The sequence below is a fragment of the Phocoena phocoena genome, chromosome 12 (genome assembly GCF_963924675.1).
Source record: "Phocoena phocoena chromosome 12, mPhoPho1.1, whole genome shotgun sequence".
Classification (NCBI taxonomy): Eukaryota; Metazoa; Chordata; class Mammalia; order Artiodactyla; family Phocoenidae; genus Phocoena; species Phocoena phocoena.
In genome coordinates, this window is record NC_089230.1 from 48653502 (window position 1) to 48663274 (window position 9773).

Consider the following 9773-nt stretch of genomic DNA (forward strand, 5'->3'; position numbering starts at 1 on the left):
TGCTTCTGTTTTTTATGTTTGGGGTTTTATTGGCCATGAGGCATATGGGATCTTAGCTCCCCGACCAGGGATCGAACCTGCACCCCCTGAATTGGAAGGCAAAGTCTTAACCACTGGACTGCCAGGGAAGTCCCCCACAATACCTTTTGAATTTTAACCTATGTACACACACACACACTAAATAGTATTAAAATAGTGAAGAGGGGGGAATGCTCAAAAAGCCTGAGTTAACCAAGTTCACATAACTTGCTAGGGTGAGACCTGGGCCTCAGATTTCCTTACTTCTATTTAAAGATTCTTTACAATGTGTCATGATTATTTTTTCATCTCTTTGAAGATGTTTACTGCTTTTGTGACTTCAGGGGTCTGAGATTTCTAGTTTTCACATTTTAAAAAGGTGAGTCCTCCAGACTTTGGGGCATGGGACACTTGTGGGAGATCAACATTAATGTAGTTTTTCTCCAATGATCAGTGCAAGACATAGTATACAGAGACAGTTATTTATATCATGCAAATTGGGAAAGACTTCGAAACCATCCCATACAAAATACCTCTCTACTAGTCTGTTCAAAGACCTGAAAGAAATCCTACTACTGTAAACCTCTTAAGAGAAATGCAAATATTTCTAAGAGAGGTACTCTCACACTCTGAACAACCATTATTAACTCCTCCTGAAAAAATGAATTTATTAGGTTCCTACCTCCAGGTCAGATTCCAAGAGCAAGCTCCTAGAGGAATGGGACTAAGGATAGTAAATTTCAGTAAAAAACAAAGTTTTAAGGCCCAGTTTTATCATCTGTAAAATGAGTGGGCTGGACCAGTGTCTCCTCAGATTTTCTTCCTAAATACCTGCTCTGCTAAATACCTTATTTCGTTTGTTACATGGAAAAACTGGGATGTGTGAAAAGGGGAAAGGGGATTGTTTTTCTTACTTGTCAGATGAGGAAACTGAGGCTCGAAAGAGTTGGGTCTCTTGTCCAAGATCATCAGCCAAGAAGCCTGTCTGACATAATCATTAAGTCCAGGTTCAGGGACCTTTCCACTGCATCATATTCATTTCTTCATCTTTTGAGCCCCTACTACAGTGTACGGTGCTGGGATACAAAATTGAAAAGATGAGGCTCCTGCCCTCTTGGGGTCTGGCAGCCATTGGAGAAGATAAGTACCTAGCCACATTGTCAGCTCCATGCTGGAAAGAGAGATAGATGGGAGGATGGAGAGTTGGGAGTGGGGATCAGCTAAAGCTTCACAGGAGAGGCACATCGCTGAAGTTGAACTAGGAAGGATGAGCAGGTGTTTGGTATAAAGAAAGGGAGGGCCAGTGCTCTCAGGAGAAGAGACTTCACCTTAAAGTGGGACGCAAGGTGCAGTGAGTGGTCTGCAGCAGATTGTCAGAGAGAAACTTTGGGGCAGAGGGGCCTTCCAACCTCTTTTGGATAACATCATTTGTCATTCCCTTGTTCATGTCTGTGACAGATTGTTGGGGTCATAGGCTCCTTCTAACTGGCTCCTCTGCCATCCCTATGTGGTCCTTTATTAAAGGGGCTATATTATGAAAGAAGATGAAAAGTGACAGACAAATAACCGACCATGCCATAACTTCTTCAGTTGTTTTATACTTAGTTTTACTTCCCAGATTATGGAGTAGGGGATTGGAATCACCCTTGAAGTTTTCACAAGACTCAGTAACACACCCAGGTTACAAGTGAAGGACAAAGACAAAATTTTCATCATTGATTAAAAGAAGAAATCCATCAAGGCTACTGCCTGGGCCAGCTGGAGTCATGGGTGAGGGCTCCTGGAACAGGGACAGGTTGCTACCAGATGGCTTGGGGACACCACATTGTGCAAGCCTCCCCTTAACATCCCAGAAACGCACTTCGGAAGTAGAACTAGGAAGTCTCTCTCTTCCCTTCCTCACGTTTGCTCCTCAATTTTTGACCACTTGGGTCAGTATAACTCTGACATACATCTGTCTCTGACGTGTCAGTGGTTCTCATTTAGCTCACTTACAGACCTGTAAACACAGACAGACAGACAGACACACACACACACACACACACATACAGACCTCTTGTACCTCTCTCCTGAAGTGGGTGAAATCCATCTTCTGCTACACTCTTTACATTTCTGACACAGATACAATACTCAGGGCTCCTAGCCAAAACTCTAATTCATTTCATGTCCTTAAAAGAGACCTAAGTTATTCCAAATCTTTTGTCCATTTTACAAACTCCCTCTTGTTTGCTTTTCTTTTACGGTAATGGGGGAACGCTGCATTCACCTGAGTCTTTCTTAACACATTGCATTTGTTTATAAATCAATCCTTTTAAAGCTGCTCCAGGTAGATCCCTTGGTGGGTGTGCAAGTGAAATGCACCAGAGAAAGATTGTGCTGTCTAGGATAAGAGAAAATTGCATAGTTCCCGAAAGAGAGTGGGAGGGAGGGTGAAGATGAAAAGAGGAAGGAGGAAAGAGAGGTGCCCGAGTGGCCAGGCCACCATCTTCCAGTCAGCCAGGTTTGTAACCTCAGGGACTTCTCACCTCTTCACATTTATGTGCCCTCCCCAGGCAGCCAGTTGCCAAAGCCTGCCATTCTTCCTTCTCTGCCTTTTAAGTGGGACTCTCCTTCATTCTGTTCTTACTATCACATCTTTAACCGGGATCCTGAACACTGAGCTCGGAATATATCAGCCTCCCAGCAGACCAATTTATCAGCTTCCCGGCTGACCTTCCTACCACCAACTTCTCTACCCTCTGTCACACCCCCATTATCAGACCAATTTTCCTAAAACATACTTTGTCCACCACATTGGACAAAGCCTTGGCGGCTCCCCACAGACCTTTAACTAAAGCTCGCTAGTTTTAGCCTAAAATTCAAGGTCCCATGCATGTGGCCCTAACTTATTCTTTTTGGCCTATCTTCACTGCATTAGCTGTTAGTAAACACTTACCAAGGGCCAGGCACGCTGTTAAAAGCTTCTAAATGTTGTTTGTCTAGTTGAAATCTCTTTCCAGGAAAGGTGTTTGTCCCCACGTTAGTGAGACCCCGTCGGGTGGCCATTAACGACAGCTGAGCATGTGACACAGACCAGCCAATCAGAGCATTCTTCCACCCCAAGCTGCAGGCCAGCCAATCAGAGCATTCTACTCTCCCCATCTCCAAGCCCAGCTTTAGGAAATTTGACTTAAAGGTACGGGAGAGAGTGGGTTTCTCTCTTCCTCTGGGGTTGAAATCTACACAGAAAAGCAGAGAAGAGCAGAGAGGAGAAGAGATGGAGAATGAGAGAGAGGCGAAACCTGATGACATTGTCCCTCTGGATCCCACCACGCAGGCAGCTAGTTATACGTCCGGCCTTTTACCATAATGAGTCAAAAAGTCCGTTCCTTACTTAAGCTTGTTTGAGTTAGGTTTGCTGTTATTTGCAACTGAAACGATGACTAGAGCACTTTACAGGACTTAGCTCATTAGACCCTTACCACGGCCCGGTGAAGTCGGGCTGTCACTTTCAATCATTTTGATGAGGCAGTGACACTAGAGAGATGTGACTTTCCCGCGGTCTCGCAGCTTTTACTGAGGAGATATTTACGACCAGGCGTCCGACTACAGAGCTCTTACGGTGTGCTCTAAGTCCCTTCAGGAAGACATGCCCAGTATTTCCTGTGTGCCAGGTAGGAGGCTGAGTGCAACACACGCCTGCTCGCATCCCATCTGCTCCTGTACTGCACACTATGGCCTCACACAGGTCCTGACTTTTTACATCTGGATCTTTACTCAGGGTATTTTCTCCACCTGAGCATGCTCCCCACCCCACCTCTGCCTGGCAATATATACTTACCCTTCAAATCTGAAATCAAATGTCAAATCCTTCTGGAGGCCTGTCCTCAAAGGCCTCACCCAGAAGAAATTACTTCCTCCTTTGAGTTTTAAAGACTTTGACTTGAGCACAGGGCCAAATGGGTGTCTTCCGGGGCTTACTGCACAGTAACTTGTGGGCATTTCTTATGGAGGTTGAGAGGACTTGTGGTTTGAAGTCACCAGATTTCCGCTCCAGTCATTTCGACGGTAACTCTGCAAAACCCACACGTTTTGTAGCAAGCAGTGCCAGTGTTGTGGTCATGAGTGGTAGCTTTAGAGTGTACAGGACTGGGCTGGAACCTGGCTCTGTAACTCTCAAGCTTGGGCAACCTTAAACAGATTGCGTGTTCTCTGAGTGTTTCATTTTTCTTATCTGAGTACGGAGATGAGAACAGCATTGATATAGAGAGCTGTGAGAAGTAAATGAGATAACCAACGTTAAGGCCTTAGCATACTATCTGGCATATAGCATATATCTCTATCTATCATCTATCTGTCTATCTATCTAAAGTTTTTATGTAAGGGATCATAGCTTCTACTCATGTTGCCTCCTCATACAGAGCAGACACAAGTAAAACATGTATTTATTAAGTGAAGGACCAGTCTTAAAATATCCACTCCCTTAAACTTTCTCCCAGGCTTCTACAGCAAATGACCAATTACAGCTGCTTGAGGAAGTGAAAGACAGTTGGAAGCAGCAGGATAGAGATGAGGGGGGGGGGGGAAGGAAGAGGGAAGATGGGGGTCAGGAAATAAAAGCCCCTTTCAAGGAAGAGTATTGGGACTTCCATGGTTGTCCAGTGGTTAATCCCTGGTCAGGGAGCTAAGATCCCACGTGCCTTGTGGCCAAAAAAGCAAAACATAAAACTGAAGCAATATTGTAACAAATTCAATAAAGACTTTAAAAATGGTCCACATCAAAAAAAAAGATCTTAAAAAAAAAAGAGTATTATAAGAGCAGCGAAGGTAATCAAACACCAGAATTATTTTTGTTCCTTAGACCAACCCGTCCTTCATCCCTTATTTGTCTTCTCTCAGTGGACATCAGGTGAGGTAGCCAATGACATAGGCTCCATTATCTTCTGGAATTGTGCAGCATTACCAGTTTAGTCCTCCTCCTATAAGTGGGCACGAGGCAGCCATGCTGCAGTGGTGGCAGCAGCTGTACCTGCCGTTGCAGCGGCTTGCTGACTTCTGGGCTGCAACTATGGTGGTGTGACCTTGAAACAAATATTCAAGCTGTGGCCCCTGACTCCTCCTCCAGCCCTTCCAACAATATTGAAAGCATATAATCCCTTTTATTGTATCCCTCTCTTCTTGAAATACCTAGAGAGGTTTCTGTTTCCAGCACTAACTTCTGCTTAATACATATAACATATTTAAAACAGCATATTAAAATTAGTTTTAAAATGTTAGTCAATTTAAAATTTATTTTAAAATATATTTATAAACATGATATATAGATATGGAAATTATCATGAAGATGATCACCAATGGCTGGATACTAAAGTTGAGGAGACACTGATCTCGTTTAACACTCATAACCAAGTTGGCACTATTATTACCTACAAGAGAAAACTTTGAGAGGTTATATGACTTGCCCAGGATCACACAGGTACTAAGTGATTGTTCTGACTCCACCGTTTTTAAACTGGAGAAAGGACGTGGAACTTCATTTGATTGTCATCAAGGATCAGACATCAAGCAGCACCTGAGCTGTGTCCTGAAGAATTAATTGATTTAGCCAGTAAGTTGGGGAGGTTGGGGGGGGTGGATTTCTAGGCTGAACGAACAGCATGAGCAAAGGGATGGTGGTGTGAATGAACATCCCTCATCACAGGATCCAATGGAACCTTACAATTCTGGAGAAGAGGGACATGACTGGAAGTGATGCTTGAGAGGTAAGCAGGGATCCAGTCCTGGGAGGCCTTGGAGGCCATGCTGAGGAGATGAAACAATTCTGAAAGCTAGGGTGCCATGGAAGGATTTTACTGATGGCATGGTCTATTTACATGGGAATTTTAGAGAGGTCATTCTGGTAATCTGAAGCGTGATGGGTGGAGTTGTCCAGTAGAGAGCTGGGATAAGGGGCTAGAGCTATGGGAGAGTAGTGGGCTGGGGGAGTCTATAGGTAGGTGATGAGAACAGAAACCATCTATCTTTTTTTTTTTTTTTTTTTTTTTCTTTTTCTGCTGTACGCAGGCCTCTCGCTGTTGCGGAGCACAGGCTTCGGACACACAGGCTCAGCAGCCATGGCTCACGGGCCCAGCCACTCCGCGGCATGTGGGATCTTCCCGGACCGGGGCACGAACCCGTGTCCCCTGCATCGGCAGGTGGACTCTCAATCACTGCGCCACCAGGGAAGCCCAGAAACCATCTATCTTTGCATGGTTGATGGTCCACATTGAACAAGACAGTCCACATTGGGATGAGGGCTGGGATCTGGAGGCTGTGGGACCACAGGACATCAGAATATGTTCTCACATGCCAGGGACCCTAAGTCACCCAATCTAACAACTACTCTTAGATTTAGAAGGATGCACGGACACTGTTTTCTCTTAGGCCCCTTCCTTTATCCCCTCCCTATCTGCCCATGTCCCTTCCACCCACTGGCAGAAATACATCTGCACTGGATTTGTGTTAAAATGACCTCATTGTATTTCTAAGACGGAAAGTGTGCTGTTAGTGGGCTCCTCTTAGGAAAACCCGAGACTTGTCTGAGTGGTGGGTAGTGTTTGAGCCAGGCCCTTTTAGTTTTCTTCCATTCATTTGTGGAGAAACTGGTACCCTTAGGAAACTGCTTAAATTTTGTTTCATTATTCCCTATGTTTGGATTATGTCCATTCAGTCATTCAACACATACTGACTGTATTCAGTCATTCAACACACCTGCTATATGTCAAAGTTCCTGCCCTCATGGAGATTATATTCTATAGTAGTGATAATATATATATATGATATAGTAGTTACATTTATATATATATATATATATATATTAGGTTGAAGAAAAATAAAACAAGGTGGCATGGTAAGGGGCTAGAGAGTGATGAAGACTGATACTTGAGGAGGAGCAGAGGAATCTTCTCACAAAAGACAACATTTGAACAGTGACCTGACTGAAGTAAGGAAGTGGCCATATGGCTCTTGGGGAAAGAGGTCTCAGGTAGAGGAAATTGAACTCAGAAACAGAGACTAGATTTGTGGTTACCAGGGGCAGGGGGTGGGGGTAGGGGTAGAGAAAATGGGTGAAGCTGGTCAAAGGGTAAAATTACCAGTTATAAGATGAATAAATTATGGGGATCTAATGTATAGCATGATGAATCCAGTTAACAATACTGTATTGTATACTTGAAAGTTGCTAAGAGAGTAGATCTTAAAAGTTTTCACCAAAAAACTATGTGAGGTGATGGATGTGTTTCCTAACCTTACTACAGTAATAATTTTGCCATTTATACATATATCAAGTCATCACATTGTACACCTTAAAATTACACAACGTTATATGTCAATTATATCTCAGTAAAGCAGGGAAAATAAAAGTTACAGGAAAGTTTCCAGACTGTGGCAGGCGGGGCGTGATTTTTTTTTTTTTTTTTCTGTTGTTGTTTTGTTTTTGGTTTTGGCCATGCTTTGCGGCTTGTGGGATTTTAGTTCCCCAGCCAGGAATCAAACCCAGGCCTTTGGCGGTGAGAGCGTGGAGTTCTAACCACTGGACCACCAGGGAATTCCCTGTTTGATTTTATTGTTGTGGCTGTTTTATTTGGGACATAATCTTAAATTGAAAAATAAACAGAAAGTCAAAGTGAAAAAAAGAAGTTCTGAAGTAGAGGGAATAGCAAGTGTAAAGTGCAGGGACCGGGGTGTGTTTGCTGTGTTAGAGGAATGAGCTAGGAAGCCAGTGTGGCTGGAGTGAAAAGTGGTTGAGAAAGAGAGGTAGGAGATGAGTCAGAGAAGCAGCCAGGGTCATGGAAGGACTTTGATTTTATTCTAAGTGTGCTAGGAAGCTGCTGAGCAAGGGAGTGTCATGATCTGAATTTTATTTATATATATATATATATTTTTTTCCCATAGAAAGCAGAAAAATTATTTATTCCAAAAGATAGCAGAAATAAGAAATTCATCCTGAAAATATACTTTGGTATATATTTTTGGTATAATTCTGGTGAGACAGATTTTCCCTCTGAACATGTTCTCCTACTGACTGCCCCACTGCAGTCTTACCGTGTATAACAGTTTTCAAACACTTCCCTCATTCTCATGTTGTGAGCAGGCAGGAGCCACCTTCAAATCCACAGGATCCAAGGAGATAGTGACATTATTTCTCAGAAGAATGGCACTTTCTATCTCAGAAGAGTACATAAACATTTTGTGGAGGCAGCACAGTTTAGATTAAATAGACACATCATTCATCAAAATGTAAAGAAGGAGACAGGAAAAAATACTGCATTCTAGAATAAGATATTCAAATGTGGTGTGAATGTTTAAGGCAGCTGACGGCCAAAGTGGGCAAGTCAGGGAAGGTGGTCTGGGTATGGAGGTGCTTTTGCATCTAGAGGAGTTCTCTTCGTGACCTCAATGACTGAGCCCTGGCTAGCAGGTCTTCTTCCTCAAGACCAATGATGTTTGAGGTACCTACCAGATGGTTTCATTTTTCACCTGTGGTCCAAAGAGAGGGTTAAGTTGGGCCAGAACTGCAATCAGCCAAAAGAGATAGCAGCAAACTGAACAGGTCACCAAGATGGTGATGATAATGATGATAACTCCCCAGTTGGGACCCTTAGGGATGAACCCAGGGCACCAAGAAGCCAAGGAAGCCCTAGAACACATTCATCACGACGAGAGGCACTGTGAAGCCAGTATACGCCATGGTTGCTGCGGGAGGTGTCAGTCCCTGCCCTGCCACCTCACTTTGGTCCCATCTGGAAGTGTCAACTTGAATTATATTTTTCAGGAATGCTTGCCTGCTGTGTGGGGCAAGGGAGGAAGCAAAGGGACCAGTTAGGAGGATGTTGCATAATCTAGCAAGGGATGATGGTTTGGATAAAGAGGTTAGCAGTGGAGGTGGAGAGAAGTGTTCAGAATCAAGCTCTATTATAAAGGCAGAGCAACTAGAATTTTCTGATGAAAAAGGATGTGGAGTGTGAAAACGGGAGAGGAGTAAAAGAAGATACCCAGGGTTTTGGCCTAAGCAACTGGGTGAAAGTGGTGCCATTTACTGAGGTGGGAAGTTCTGGAGAGAAGCAGGATTGAGGGTGGCCATGGTAAGTTTGAGGTGGCTTTTAGATAGGTGATGGAGACATGGAGAAGGTAGTGGTATTAACAAGTCTGGAGCGCTGGGGTGAGGTCAGCTTGGACATATAAATTTGGGAGTCATTAATGTAAGTTTTGAAAGCCATAGGACTAGATCACGGGTTGGTATGCTTTTTTCTGTTTGCCAGCAGAAGGGCAAACAGAAGATCCAGATAGTAAATATTTTAGGCTTTGTGGGTCATGCAGTCGGTCATAGCTACTTAAGTCTGCCACTGTAGTATGAAAGCAGCTGTAGTTAATCTATGAATGAATGAGCATGACTATGTCCCAATAAAAATTTATTTGTAGAAGCAAGTGGCAGGCCAGATTTGGCCCATGGACTGTAGTTTACTAACTCTTGGACTACATGATGCTACTAGGGAGAGCGTAAAAAGAGAAGAGAGAGCTCAGAGCCCTGGGGCACTCCAACATATAGAGAAAATGGGAAGAAGAGGAGGATCGAAGAGACTGAGATACAGAAAGTGGCAAAGTAAGAGGAAAATCAAGAGTCTGGGCTGGCACAGAAGCAAAGGAAGATGTTTCAAGAAGGACAATATGATATTGTGGTGCCAGTAAACACTGTGAAAGATTTTGAAATGAGCGCCCCCCCCGCCCCCGCCTGCCAA

At 43.7% G+C, this 9773-nt stretch overlaps 1 pseudogene; it reads right to left on the bottom strand.

Annotated features, from left to right (window-relative positions):
* Positions 1-8465: 8465 nt before the first annotated feature.
* LOC136131873 (V-type proton ATPase subunit e 1 pseudogene) lies at positions 8466-8725 on the bottom strand (annotated as a pseudogene).
* Positions 8726-9773: the final 1048 nt, after the last annotated feature.